At 42.4% G+C, this 14,872-nt stretch overlaps 1 protein-coding gene and 1 long non-coding RNA gene across 26 annotated transcripts in view; one reads left to right on the top strand and one right to left on the bottom strand.

The window, feature by feature from the left end:
- Window positions 1–14,230, top strand: part of LOC309539080 — a 204,004-nt gene extending 189,774 nt beyond the window's left edge. Inside the window, exon 3 of the long non-coding RNA XR_014222672.1 lies at window positions 14,066–14,230. This is a non-coding gene — a long non-coding RNA (uncharacterized lncRNA). The remainder of the gene's footprint in view (window positions 1–14,065) is intronic.
- DTNA (dystrobrevin alpha) overlaps window positions 1–14,872 on the bottom strand; it is a 199,308-nt gene that overhangs the window by 70,042 nt on the left and 114,394 nt on the right. The window contains exon 1 of one of the 25 annotated variants that reach the window (XM_082234779.1): window positions 2,902–3,055. The exons of the other annotated variants lie outside the window; for them this stretch is intronic. The gene's annotated coding sequence lies outside the window, so the exon portion shown is untranslated. Of the gene's footprint in view, window positions 1–2,901; window positions 3,056–14,872 lie in introns of those variants that run through there. 25 annotated transcript variants of the gene reach the window in all.

Raw genomic sequence — 14,872 nt, 5'->3', positions numbered from 1 at the left:
CGCAAACGACTCTGGGGTTGCAGCGCTCATCTCGCTTTACTGGCCGAGGGAGCTGACGTTTGTCCGCAGACAGTTTTTCCGGGTCATGTGGCCAGCATGACTAAGCTGCTTCTGGCGAAACCAGAGCAGCGCACAGAAATGCCGTTTACCTTCCTGCTTGAGTGGTGCCTATTTATCTACTTGCACTTTGACGTGCTTTCAAACTGCTAGGTTAGCAGGAGCTGGGACCGAGCAACGGGAGCTCACCCCATCGTGGGGATTCGAACCACCAACCTTCTGATCAGCAATCCCAAGGCTCAGTGGTTTAGACCACAGCGCCACCCGTGTCCCAGAATCCATATATATATATATATATATATATATATATATATATATATATATATATATATTTGCTTTCGTAGATTTTCACGGGTACAGGAATGCAGGTTTTGGTGTCTTCGGGTGTCTTCCCGTGTAAGAGTCGGGGTGTTTGTGCGACGTTTCGACGAGGTCTCACTCGTCATATATATATATATATATATATCTCCATCCAAATACCATATACCACACAGGGCAAGGAAGCACAAACAAATTATGACACATAAATTATATGAAGCAATCTCCTGACTTTTCATTTTATTTTAAAGCAGTTTGGGGAAGGTGACATTGACTGGACGGGCTCTGCTAGGGAAGAGGTTTTTAACCTTCCACAGCATCATTTGTCTGATCTAAATCACACACACCCTGATTCTGTTAGTCACACTGAGGTCGTGGGGGAAGGAGAAGAGGTCAAGTAACTGTATTTATTTCTAAAACAGTTATATACTGCTACATCAGAAGAAGAAGAAATATCAAAGCGATTTACAGCAATAAACATACAATAACAAATCATGTATTCAAAAGTTAAAAACAGACCTCAATTAACCATTGTGGAAAGATACATTCTTAATTGCCTGGCAGAATAAAAAAGTTTTCAGTAGGCATTTAAAATTTGACCCAGAAGGCGCCTGCTGGATCTCTATTGGCAAAAAATCCCACAAGCCTGGTGCCTGTGTTCTGCACCCCCACCCCACCCAGGAGTGCTAACAATGGCTTTGTGGAGGGAGATAATTTGTAAGGATGCATTAACATCTCTGTGTTCAAGCTTAAAAACAACCAGGCTTTTGCAAACATTTCCTTTGGATACTCGACATCTCAAGGGTTTTTGCAAGTAATCAATAAAAAAACTTGCAAAACCCAGATATGTCTATTGAAATAAATGAAGACACAAAAGAAAACCTTTGGGCCAATAGATGCCCCTCACCAGTCATTTTGGGCATGCAGCCTTTTAAAAATCTGTCTACTGAATAGAAACACGGAAGGTCTCCCTTAGTTCTCTCTTGCCCCAAGGGTTTCCAGTGGTGGATTGTATTTTGCTGCAGGCTCTTTAAACTCTGCTTACTGAATAAATAAACTGAGACTTCAAACTTGTTTTGTTCTCTCCCATCCTGTTAATGAGAACACTTTAAATGGTAAGGAAAACCCAACTGAATATGGCACAGCCTCTAAAGAAGCTCACAAAAGTTACCAGCCTGTAAAAAGAATTGAGCGGCCTCTTTATGGACAGAACAGAATTGCAAATGGCTACTTAGCAGTTGGGTCTCTTTTTATTCACTGGGCCTAATCTCGCTGCACAACTGAAGCGGGGTGCTGCCTGCTCAGTCATCGCCATATGCATCACAGCTGTTGCAAAGCATTATAAACAAAGGGGGGGATAGGCAGTCTGTCAGACCTTATTCTTGAAGCCCCCCCCCCAATATTCTTGCCTGGATACAATTTCTTGTCACCATGGCTATCCTGTATGAACCTCTCCCAGACCTTTAGGCCATCACTGGTGGTCCTCTTCTGGGTACCCCCCTCTGGCCAAGGTGCAGAGGGTGGTGGCGTTGGAGAGGGCAAGCAGACACTGGAGGAGGAGGAGGAAGAGGCAGCTCCTGAGCCTAGCACAGGCTCACAACTTTACATTATGTCTAGATTTGGCCTATGCTTTTGTGACATGGGAGAAACTGAGGATCTTGTAACATTTGGATTTAAAAAAATACTCTGCTTATACTGTATATTGGTTAGAAACATGTTTCTTCCCCAACTGCTTTTGGGTAAGGGAAACCAGTCAGATCTTGAAACGATCAGATAATTGATATAAAGAATTACTCATTAAGTCAGCATCTCACACTTTAGCATTATCCAAATCTCATGCTGCTTCTATTGAATCTCTTCTTGTAAATTGCTATCATCTGTGACTGCTGTAATGAAAACTAATTTTGGCTGGCTGAGCTATTGCTCATTGTAACTATCTACAAATTGTGAGTTGTGTTGTCCACCCCATTATGCACTGTGTTGTAACATTTTTTCTTAGGGACTAGGGCCAATATGGAACTGAAACTCAACTAAACTGTTCGCCTAACAGGAATTATATGGCATAGTCTGGTGAACTTTGGGGTGGATTTTTACTAGTCAGCTCCTATTCATTTATCATACAATGCCTCTAACTAAATATAAGATACAATCCAAATGAATGAATGAATGAGCTACTGCATTACTGTTTCATACACAATCCTCAAAGTATTTACCGTATGTCGGAAGAGATTACAAAGAATCTTCCTTTCAAGGACCTGTTCACATCTTACACCTGAGAATGAAAGAAGCTACAGAAACTTAGCAGTTACCTTTTACACGCTTCCTGCAATCTCTCCACTGTACAGAAGAGGGCATATATTTGGTTAGAAAACAGTAATTACATCAGAAGAAGGAGAAATCTGATTATCAACACAACTTCCTTTTATTCTCTTAAAAATTAATTCAACCCACCCACAATGTTATACAGAAATGCACCTAATGCGGGAATAAAAGGGGGAGGGCGAGAGACAATGAATATTTGCTTGCCTGCCCTGTAGGTCGATCTTTCCAGTTTGATTTAGCTGCTGCACAGCACAGACAAGATTCTGTGCAGTTCTGTTGCTCAGCTTCTAACCATTGGGCAGAGCCACACAGATCCTGCACCCTGCAGGAAGCAAACCTTGCTGCTAGGAAAGACTGGCTTTTTTTTTTCACCCTAGCAACCTACTGGTTGCTAGGATGCCCTACTATGATGCAATTCATACTATGATGTCTTTTCAGTCTCACTAGTATGTTACAAACATTCCTAAAGTGTAAGATCTCTCCCCCCCCTCTCTCTCTCTCTCTCTGTGTGTGTGTGTGTGTGTGAGTGAGTGAGAGAGAGAGAGAGCGCCTCTTCAAACCCTAACCACTTTCTTCCTATATGAACTCTTGGCAGGTGGTCAATAGGACCATGGTAGGACAGCAGAGCATGGTATAGAATTGTAGAGTTAGAATGGACCCTGAGAACCATCTAGTCCAACCCCTTGCATTGTAAGAATATTTGGAGATGGGAAACCCAGTTGACATCAGGCCTTGCTTGATGAAAACCATCCCTTTAAATCTTTTTTCCAGGAGGTCTTGTAAACCTAGATTCAAGTGTTTCCCCTTCTTGCTGGTGACCATGGGCATAGCCAAGGGGGGGCAGGGAGGGGTAGCTGCCCCCAATCAATAAAAATGAGTAAAAATACATGGCTAACCGAGGTTCTGCCCCCCTAACAAAAGGCCTGTCCCCCGCCCCAATCCTGGCTACGCCTATGCTGGTGACAGGGGGTTGTGCTTTCCCTGCTGCTGGAGCCACTTCCCCTTTAACATTTTTACCCATAAGTTATCACAGTGAGGGCAGCAAGCATTGCACTTACCTCAAATCGGCTTTGTGATTATGCCACACAGGCAATGGTGGCGGCCAAGCCCGAAGCTGAGCAAAAGCAAATATGCCTGCTCCAGACTTATGTCTTAGGGGTAAATGTTACACAGCAGTAGAAACATGTGTGCAAAGACCACAGAAAGGTGGGAAGGGCGGGGGGGGGGGGGCTTTCATGAAACCTTGCCCCAGCTCCTATTTTGAGACAAAATTCTGAGAATTTTGATCTCATCCCACACTAAAATCAGTCCTAAGCCACAAAGCTCCCTAAATGGCTTTAACGAGGGTGTTGTGAGCAGGATGAAGGAGAGAAGAATTATTAAAGCATTTTGGCTAGAACTCTACAAAGCTATGTGAGCCTCCTCTCAGCTTGAAGCACATGTGCAGCCAGAGGAATCTTGGATGTGTGTACTTCAGCTGCTCTTGTGAATGAACAGGAAATTACTTTTTGGTTTAAAACCACCTGTTCAGGAATGTAGATTAGTGCTGTACAAATGCCAAGGACATATCTATTTGTATCCAGGGCTGCATCAAGAGATGTTTTCTACCTGAGGAAAAGATAGCACCCACCGGCAATTCCTTGTACAGAATCCAACCAGACTTGCCACTGACAACACCCTCCCACTACACCTGAGAGCATCAGGCTAGCTTATGGGGCACAGGGCAGGCCCCTTGGCCTCCTCCTGTAGCTCTTTCCTTCAGCCATTTGCCAGGATTCCCTGCTCCACACTCATCACCAGCCATCTGAGGCTGTCATCCTATCCTACTTAACATTAGGGTAGGCCCTTTGTGTTGTGGTGTGCACACATACCTCTGAAGGATAACATATTTAGGGCACTCAAGGAAGCTATAGAAACTACACACTGTTATTTAAATACTCCAGAAGATAGAAACCAGCCAGAGAAGCAGTAGGACCATTAAGAGACGAGGTTGAAAACTGGGTACACAAGAAAAGCATTTAATTTCTTTGTGCCAAGCCCTCACAAAGCACCTTATAAGACTTGCAGAATGAAGCTGGGAAGTCAAGCGAATTCCTTGTATTATTCTTTGCTTCACAAGATGGGTCAGTGAATAACAAGCAAGCATGTTTTTCTTCTTCCTAAGAAAAGTTGCAATGGGTCTTCCATTACAACTCCCATACCCACAGTTGGCTTCCAGTGGCTCAGCCGAGATTGGCTTAAATTTAATAATGGCCCAATTTGTCTCCAGACTTCAGACAAAGGTGTGTGAGAGACAGCCACACATGAACCAGCTTTTCAGTGAGTGCAGCTGAATAGCTGTCTAATACAGCTGGCAAGGAATACATGTGTAGTGTTCATTCACAAACTAAAACAACTACTGTAGTTAGTCATTAGGACCAGATGGCTTTCACTCAACATTTCTAAGAGCTCAAAATAGTTTTTGTTTAAAACATATAAGCTTGCTAGGACTGGCATCCATGTTAGAGAATTAGTAGACTACCATTGTTTAAAGGGATCTCAGACAATCCAGGAATTTACAGACCTGTTTCCCTAACTTCTGTCCAAAATAAATTGATGGGAAGTATATTAAAGCAACAACACTGAATAAAATTAGCAAGCCTTGCTTGGGAAATACTGAAAGGTCAAGCAGTATTTAACCAGTAGCAGCTTGAGATTTCATATGAAAGAGGAAACACTTGCATTTTGTCAAGAGCCTGCCTCAGCTATTGAGTTCTATACCACTTCCTGAGGATGAGGTAATACAGATTAGAGAAAGCTACATTACTAGCCACTAGATGGCAGTGTGCATATTTTAGTGAGTGCCACATATATGTGCTCTTACATATTAACCATATATTCGTATTGCATCAAATTAACAAAAACCAAGACGTATGGATTTCTGCTGTTCCCTTAAGAAATCTGCTGTTTCAAAGGGGGAAAAATATATTTGTATTTGCACCAATGTCTGTGTAGACTGGTTACAGAGTTAGCTTTCTCATTTTCTCAGCATGACTAAATAAGAAATTATGGAGGTGAAAGAAGAAAAAAATGCTTTATTGAGAATTGTTATTATGGCAACTGACCTGTCAAATGCTGGTCATGATTTCACCCCATTTCTAATTTACAGTGTTACTGAGTCAGGCACACAACAGTCCTAGCTAGTAAAGGCTGAACTGTGAAATGAGCTGCCCACAGTTAAAATCTCCTCTCACTCATAAACTTGCTAGGACTTGCTAGGTGCCCTTAGGCTTTGCTCACTGCCCTTAACCCTACTTCTGTAATATGGGAATAATAATACTAGCCTGCCTTACAAAATTGTGATGATTACAAAGATAATGTATGAGTTCTGAACAGCGTAATGATACAAAAAGTGAAACATTAATATATAGTCAAAATAAAAAAAAAATCCTTCCAGTAGCACCTTAAAGACCAACTAAGTTAGTTCTTTCTTTAGTTGGTCTTTAAGGTGCTACTGGAAGGAATTTTTTTTATTTTGACTATGGCAGACCAACACCACTACCTATCTACTATTAATATATAGGAAAGACATGAATAATAGAACCAAGACACTAACTGACCAAGCAGAAAGGAAAGAAGAGAAGTGCCATTCTGAACTTGAGTTAACCAGACATTAAGTTTCTGTAACCCAACCAGTAAAACTGCATTCTGAAAAGTAACCAGCATTAGTGTCTGAAGAAGCAGTAAACTTCAAGGTTACTGGGGAATTTGGTTGATGTTTTGTTTGCTACTAAACCAACTCAATACACTAAATCACACTGTTCCACTGGGCTACATCTTGTTGGGTAGGGTCAGTCTTTTTGCAATTGACACCTGTCCATTTTGGGTTGTATACATCATTATGTTCAGCTGCATATATACCACTTAATTACTGTTACAGTACATTATCAATAACATAATTAATTTTATCTGGCAAACCTAGCCAACCCACATTCGGAAAATGTATGTGATTTAAAGGAATATATTGAAGTAACTAGAATAAATGTAAACTCGGCTGCAGATTATATGGTAGTCAAATAATGCTTGTAAAGCTGTGAGTCCCTAACAGTTCAATGCTAACCATGTTTTCCAAGAAGTCCAACTGACTTTAAAGATAAGGTAAAGGTAAAAGGACCCCTGACCATTAGGTCCAGTCGTGACCGACTCTGGGGTTGCGGCGCTCATCTCGCTTTCTTGGCCAAGGGAGCTGGCGTACAGCTTCTGGGTCATGTGGCCAGCATGACTAAGCCGCTTCTGGCGAACCAGAGCAGCGCATGGAAACGCTGTTTACCTTCCCGCCGGAGCGGTACCTATTTATCTACTTGCACTCTGATTTGCTTTCTTACTGCTAGGTTGGAAGGAGCAGGGACTGAGCAACAGGAGCTCATCCCGTCACGGGGATTCGAACCGCCGACCTTCTGATCAGCTAGTCCTAGGCCAGGGGTCTGCAACCTGCGGCTCCGGAGCCGCATGTGGCTCTTTTACATCTTTGCTGCGGCTCCGGGGCGGATACTAGCGAGGGGAGGAGGCGCATTGTGTGCCCCGACACTCCTCACTGTGGCAGGCGCTGTACCAGCTGTGACGTCGCATGGGGGCGGTGCGTGCGTTAGTCACGCACCGTCCTGACGTCACCTTCCCGCCCGCTGTCAGATCGTGGCTCCTGAGATATATTTGTTTTAAATGTCGCAATGGTTTTGCGGCTCCCAGTTGTTGTTTTTTTCTTCGGAAACGGGTCCAAGTGGCTCTTTTTGTCTTAAAGGTTGCAGACCCCTGTCCTAGGCTCTGTGGTTTAACCCACAGTGCCACCTGCGTCTTTAAAGATACTTACTTCCAAATAAATATGTTTAGAGTTACACTGCATCATTCTCTACTGATACTTCACCTATCCATCTCCGTTCCCTGACTAATACTAGAATCCAGTGTTTATTGCCTCGGTAGCACCTCAGCAAAATTGTATGCTGCATCATCAAATGCACTGGATGACAGCAGGAAGCAATAGAATAGAGGAACAGTTTCGGTTAACACAAAAATATCTTGGGCTATCAGCAATAAATGGAAATAATATAAATTAGAAAAGCAAGAAATAAATGGGATTTGGGTAAAATATTATGCACACTGAAATTTATATATAAGTTTATACTCTGTTGGAACACGGCAACAGCCATTTTAGATGATGTTCCCTGAACCCCTAGGTGGAGTAAGAGTCTGGGGATCTTAAATAGATATTTTTAATCTTACACAATGTGAAGATGATTTGCAAATCCAAAGCAAAGACATTTTCAGGGAAGAGAGGAAAATGAGATTATTTGATGGTCACAAAAACAGAGGCATAGTAAATAAATGAAAGAAATAGGTAATCAGAGAACAGGATGGCATTACCCTCTGGTCCAAGTTAAAATAAATTACTACTTATGTCATTATACTGTAAGGGTGAAGCTAGATTATAAGTTTTAAAGTATGGTGGAACTTAGAACAGGAATGCCACAAATCCTCACCACCTGCCACACAGCTTAGCCCCCATCACCTTGGATTTATGCTCATTTATTTTGACTGCATCCCTTTAGCAACAAAAGCCAAAGCACTGATTTTGCAAGGAATGCAGGTAAATTGGAGAACAAGGATCCTGTCCTATCGTGAGCTGAGTGCAAGTGACGTAAATGTTATTTGCTTCAGAACTGCATAGGATTGAACCGCACCTAGGAAACTGGTTTAAAAAGCATGGGCTGCAAATCCATATTGGAACTTCATTTTTGCATCCTAGTCTAACACTCTGATTCTAGTTCTTTTGCTGCTGGCTTGATGATATAATAGCCACTGATGTGAGGCTGGCCCAGAGCACGATGTGTTTAAAAATATCTGAAGTGAGTACATCTTTAATAGCACTTGCATTTAATTTACAGATGTGAATTATTGTTCATTAGACAGGGTGGGACACAAGGCTAACATAAAGTGACAGGCAGAAGAGAAAGAGGCCCCGAGGTATGTAAGAAATTGAAGCTGACTAGCCTACATGCCTCTGAGGCCTAGCTACTATTTGAACTGAGCAGAAGAGTATGAGGAAGAGAAGGATTAGAGTTGGGGAAGGCGTGGAAGTTAACAAGGTCGCCTCCGCGGTCATCACACTACGCCATTCCCCATGAAAACAGCTGTATTGTTCTCCTGATGAGACACAGCAAAAAGTATTTCATTCAAAAGTGAACAGAGGAGAAAAACAACACTGAAACCCCCAAGGTGCCAAATTAAAAACCATCAGGGATATGAACTCCCGGTTTGTCAGCTCTAATTAAACCCCATATTAGAATCATCAGCCTGGCTTTAAATCCAAGGTTTTCAACTGCCAACTGTTTATTCTGATCTAGGGAAATCAGCAGCCTTGCTTTTTCAACAGCCAGCACTGGAGAATAACCATGCGGCACAATGAGTAAGGCCCACCAAGGATGGCGGTTGTTTTCCAGCCGTACAGTACTGTTTAATTGTATAATGGAGTTTTGATTATGGTATGTTGTTAGGCTCTGCTTCCGCTGCTGTGGTCCACAGAGAGATCATATGTGTGCTTGAGATTTCATCATCCTAATAACTGCTACAAGTAATAAAATACGAAAAGCCATAGTTTTCAGCAAATGAAACATTTTATGCTGAGGAAGAAGGTGTTCTGGAAATCCAGATTTCTGGTGCTCATACAGTGTTTCAGGCTATAGAAGCTGACACTTCCCATTTTCGACTCAGTTCTGTTGTTCATGATCCTGCTATCTTAGCACCTAAACCCAGGTACTACCCAGGACAGGATGGGGTTGTACAGGGTTGTTAAGGCAGCAGAGAGCATTGTTGGCTGCCCACTCTCCACCTTACAGCAGATTTATGCCACAAGGTGCCATAGGAAGGCACTGGACATAGTAAAAGATCCATCACATCCTGGTCACTGTCTCTTCGAGCTCTTGCTGTCAGGACGGAGATACAGGACGATGAAGACAAGAACGAGCCGTCTTAAGAACAGCTTCTTCTCCAGAGCGATCTCGGCCCTGAATGGGAAGCCCGGACTTTGAAAGTCATCTAATCTCCCTTGCTGTATTATACTGTATTGTTTAATTAGTGTTTTTATGGAGCAGTCAAGTAATTTCGTTGTCCCCGAAGGGGGCAATGACAATAAAGATATTATTATTATTATTATTATTATTATTATTATTATTATTATTAAACCCTAACTGTTCTCTACTGACGTTTTGACATGTGTTTCCATAACCATGAATGGCATCTACTGCTTGCTTCAACTACCTATCCATTAAACCTAAGCTGCATGACCAAGCTCAAATACTGCAGTAAAATTATATTGTGATGATTGTGTATTTCCTAGATCTGTTATATTTCACATGTTGGGAAGTTTGGCACTCCAGATCTTGCTGAACTACAATTCCCATGAGCCTCAACAAGTATGGCCAATGGGCAGAGATTGTAGGTTGTAGTTCAGCAACACCTGGAGGGCCAAAGGTTAACCATATATGTTATATTTATACCAATGTATTAGCTGACATTGGCTCTCACTTCGCTCATCTCCTTGGATGTGCAGGAGCAACTAACCACGGCATAGTGGCATTTGATAATTGACCTAGTGGTACATTTCAACTGGACATTATGGTTTGTTTTGCTCACAGCAAATGATGTTGTCAAGTCAAGGCTTATTAGCTTTGGTTTGTCTGAGCAAAACAAACCACGATCCCTGGTTCAGACATAACACTGAACCAGTAAGGTGTGTGTCATTTTAGGGGGTGAAACTTAATTTTTGCAGATTTCTTGAATGAGCGGTCTTTAAAATATGTTTTTGGGTGTGAGGAATTCAAATTTGCTGTTGTTTTTGTGGCTGGACAACTTGGCTTGCTAAGTCTAATTGATAAGGAAGCATATAAACTGCTTTTGGAAAACCAAAGAATTTTAAATTTACCTTCTGAAAAATGTAAGGCAATGTGATATTTCACACACACACACACACACACACACACACACACACACACTGAAATTACTAGGTGTTCATGAACAGTCAAAAGCTCTTTTAAAGCCACCCATCACCAAAGCCTATGACAGATAACTTTTGTGCATTTGTCAGCAGTGTGCTGAGAATACTCTTCTAGAATCTTGGCGATATGTATGGAGTACAAGTTGTGGGTGAACCTGGATTTATTAAAGTGGTTATAGTCTAGTAAAAGGAAGTAGCTAAGGAGCGGTGTGTGTTTTAGCTGCCTGCTGAGAATAAAAAATCCTCAAATTGCTTTGAAGCAATGGAGTACAGCTGAATATGTTAGTACTTGGGCTGCAGTCCTGTGTCAAGGCCTGAAAATGTAAAGCCCATTACAAAAAAATAGGTACATAATCAGGGCATAGGACTCTCTATATAATTATTGATATGAGTTCTTTCACTGGCAAATGAGCTTGTAAAATCCAGAACACAGACCACACAGCAACATTGCAAATTGTGGCATTTACTGATGAGGCAACGCAGACCAGGGCACTGAGCTAGTGTTTAATTACTATTGTGAATGATCATTGGATATAGTGTAACTACATCAGTATAAAGCAACAGATGTGGCAGAGACATGTCTGGAGAAAGGCAGAAGGTACTTGACTGGCAACAACTCACTAATAAAGGCATTTTGTCCATTACACAACCACCCTAGATGCTGGATATACACGTGCAGCCTGTTAGAACGGAAATGGATACACATCGCAGGACAGACTTGCCCCATTTGCCTCCTATCAGCTATTGTTGTAGTTCTATTTACTTAAACCAATACACAACAGATCAGTACAGCTACACTCATGTACAGTGGTATCTCGGGTTAAGTACTTAATTCATTCCGGAGGTCTGTTCTTAACCTGAAACTGTTCTTAACCTGAAGCACCACTTTAGCTAATGGGGCCTCCTGCTGCTGCCATGCCACCGGAGCACGATTTCTGTTCTCATCCTGAAGCAAAGTTCTTAACCCAAGGTACTATTTCTGGGTTAGAGGAGTCTGCAACCTGAAGCGTATGTAACCCGAGGTACCACTGTATAGGACAACAGCAAAGGAGTTTACTGAGTTCAGCAGCTCTGATGAAGCAAGCAGGCTGGCTGGCTTCACCCTTTTTTGTATCTTCCAATAATACCTAAAAAGATAAGTTCTGTTTTGTTCTTTTAAATAAGGCAAGCAGGCATGCAGAATACCACCGGATTCAGCTATATGCCAATATTAAGTACAGGGTATGCAGTGCAGGGAATCTTACTTATTAGGAACTTCTCATATTCCATTTGGAGCTTTCCCTCTAGCAAATCCCAGAGACACATCCTTCAGATCTGCATAGTGGCCATAATTTATTTTATGTATTAATTACATTTATATCCCATCTTTCCACCCAACAAACTCAAGGTGGCACACATGGTTCCCCCCTCCTCATTTAATCCCCACAACAACCCTGTGAGGGAGGTTAGATTGAGAGACAGTAACTGGCCCAGGTCACCCAGTGAGCTTCATGGCTGAATGGGGATTTGAACCCTGGGCGTTCCAAGTCCTAATCCAGCACGCTAACCACTACACCACACTGGCTCTCACCATACATACACAAAAATAATCAGATGCCATCAACGCCATGTTAATTATTTCAGGAGCTGTTTTGGTCCTATAATATGCAAAATATTATATAAAAGCTGTAAATAATGATATAAGGAGGATGTAGCATTCTTAAACCAAAGAAGGATGTTCTGCTCATTATAGGGGATTGGAATGCTAAAGTAGGGAATCAAGAGATAAAAGGAACAACTGGCAAGTTTGGCCTTGGAGATCAAAACGAAGCAGGGCAAAGGCTAATAGAGTTCTGTCAAGAGAACAAGCTAGTCATCACAAACACGCTTTTCCAACAACACAAGAGACGACTCTACACATGGACATCCCCAGATGGGCAACATCGAAATCAGATTGATTATATTCTCTGCAGCCAAAGATGGAGAAGCTCTATACAGTCAGCAAAAACAAGACCTGGAGCTGACTGTGGCTCAGATCATCAGCTCCTTATAGCAAAATTCAAGCTTAAACTGAAGAAAGTAGGAAAAACCACTGGACAGGTAAGATACAATCTAAACCAAATCCCTTATGAATACACAGTGGAAGTGAGGAACAGGTTTAAGGATTTAGATTTGCTGGACAGAGTGCCTGAAGAACTATGGATGGAGGCTCGCAACATTATACAGGAGGCAGCAACTAAAACCATCCCAATGAAAAAGAAATGCAAGAAAGCAAAGTGGCTGTCCAACGAGGCCTTACAAATAGCGGAGGAGAGAAGGCAAGCAAAATGCGAGGGAGAGAGTGAAAGATACAGGAAATTGAATGCAGATTTCCAAAGAACAGCAAGGAGAGACAAGAAGGCCTTCTTAAACGAGCAATGCAAAGAAATAGAGGAAAGCAACAGAATGGGAAGAACCAGAGATCTGTTCAAGAAAATTGGAAATATGAAAGGAACATTTCGTACAAAGATTACCATAATAAAGGACAAAAGTGGTAAAGATCTAACTGAAGCAGAAGACATCAAGAAGAGGTGGCAAGAATACACAGAGGAATTATACCAGAAAGATATGGATGTCTCATACACCCCAGGTAGTGTGGTTGCTGACCTTGAGCCAGACATCCTGGAGAGTGAAGTCAAATGGGCCTTAGAAAGCACTGCAAATAACAAGGCCAGTGGAAGTGATGGTATTCCAGCTGAACTGTTTAAAATTTTAAAAGATGATGCTGTTAAGGTGCTACACTCAATATGCCAGCAAGTTTGGAAAACTCAGCAGTGGCCAGAGGATTGGAGAAGATCAGTCTACATTCCAATCCCAAAGAAAGGCAGTGCCAAAGAATGCTCCAACTACCGCACAATTTCACTCATTTCACATGCTAGCAAGGTTATGCTTAAAATTCTACAAGGAAGGCTCAAGCAGTATGTGGACCGAGAACTCCCAGAAGTGCAAGCTGGATTTAGAAGAGGCAGAGGAACCAGAGACCAAATTGCAAACATGCGCTGGATTATGGAGAAAGCCAGAGAGTTCCAGAAAGACATCTACTTCTGCTTCATTGACTATGCAAAAGCCTTTGACTGTGTTGACCACAGCAAACTATGGCAAGTTCTTAAAGAAATGGGAGTGCCTGATCACCTCATCTGTCTCCTGCGAAATCTCTATGTGGGACAAGAAGCTACAGTTAGAACTGGATATGGAACAACTGATTGGTTCCAAATTGGGAAAGGAGTACGGCAAGGCTGTATATTGTCTCCCTGCTTATTTAACTTATATGCAGAATTCATCATGCGAAAGGCTGGGCTGGATGAATCCCAAGCCGGAATTAAGATTGCCGGAAGAAATATCAACAACCTCAGATATGCAGATGACACAACCTTGATGGCAGAAAGTGAAGAGGAATTAAAGAACCTTTTAATGAGGGTGAAAGAGGAGAGCGCAAAATATGGTCTGAAGCTCAACATCAAAAAAACGAAGATCATGGCCACTGGGCCCATCACCTCCTGGCAAATAGATGGGGAAGAAATGGAGGCAGTGAGAGATTTTACTTTCTTGGGCTCCATGATCAGTGCAGATGGTGACAGCAGTCACGAAATTAAAAGACGCCTGCTCCTTGGGAGAAAGGCGATGGCAAACCTAGACAACATCTTAAAAAGCAGAGACATCACCTTGCCAACAAAGGTCCGTATAGTAAAAGCCATGGTTTTCCCAGTAGTGATGTATGGAAGTGAGAGCTGGACCATAAAGAAGGCTGATCGCCGAAGAATTGATGCTTTTGAATTATGGTGCTGGAGGAGACTCTTGAGAGTCCCATGGACTGCAAGAAGATCAAACCTCTCCATTCTGAAGGAAATCAGCCCTGAGTGCTCACTGGAAGGACAGATCGTGAAGCTGAGGCTCCAATACTTTGGCCACCTCATGAGAAGAGAGGACTCCCTGGAAAAGACCCTGATGTTGGGAAAGATGGAGGGCACAAGGAGAAGGGGACGACAGAGAATGAGATGGTTGGATGGTGTTCTTGAAGCTACTAGCATGAGTTTGATCAAACTGCGGGAGGCAGTGGAGGACAGAAGTGCCTGGCGTGCTCTGGTCCATGGGGTCACGAAGAGTCGGACACGACTAAACGACTAAACAACA

The sequence above is a fragment of the Podarcis vaucheri genome (genome assembly GCF_965113315.1).
Source record: "Podarcis vaucheri genome assembly, chromosome: 8".
NCBI classification, from domain to species: domain Eukaryota; kingdom Metazoa; phylum Chordata; class Lepidosauria; order Squamata; family Lacertidae; genus Podarcis; species Podarcis vaucheri.
The sequence above is the reverse complement of the archived record's forward strand: the minus strand, read 5'-3'. Positions and strand labels throughout refer to the sequence as shown.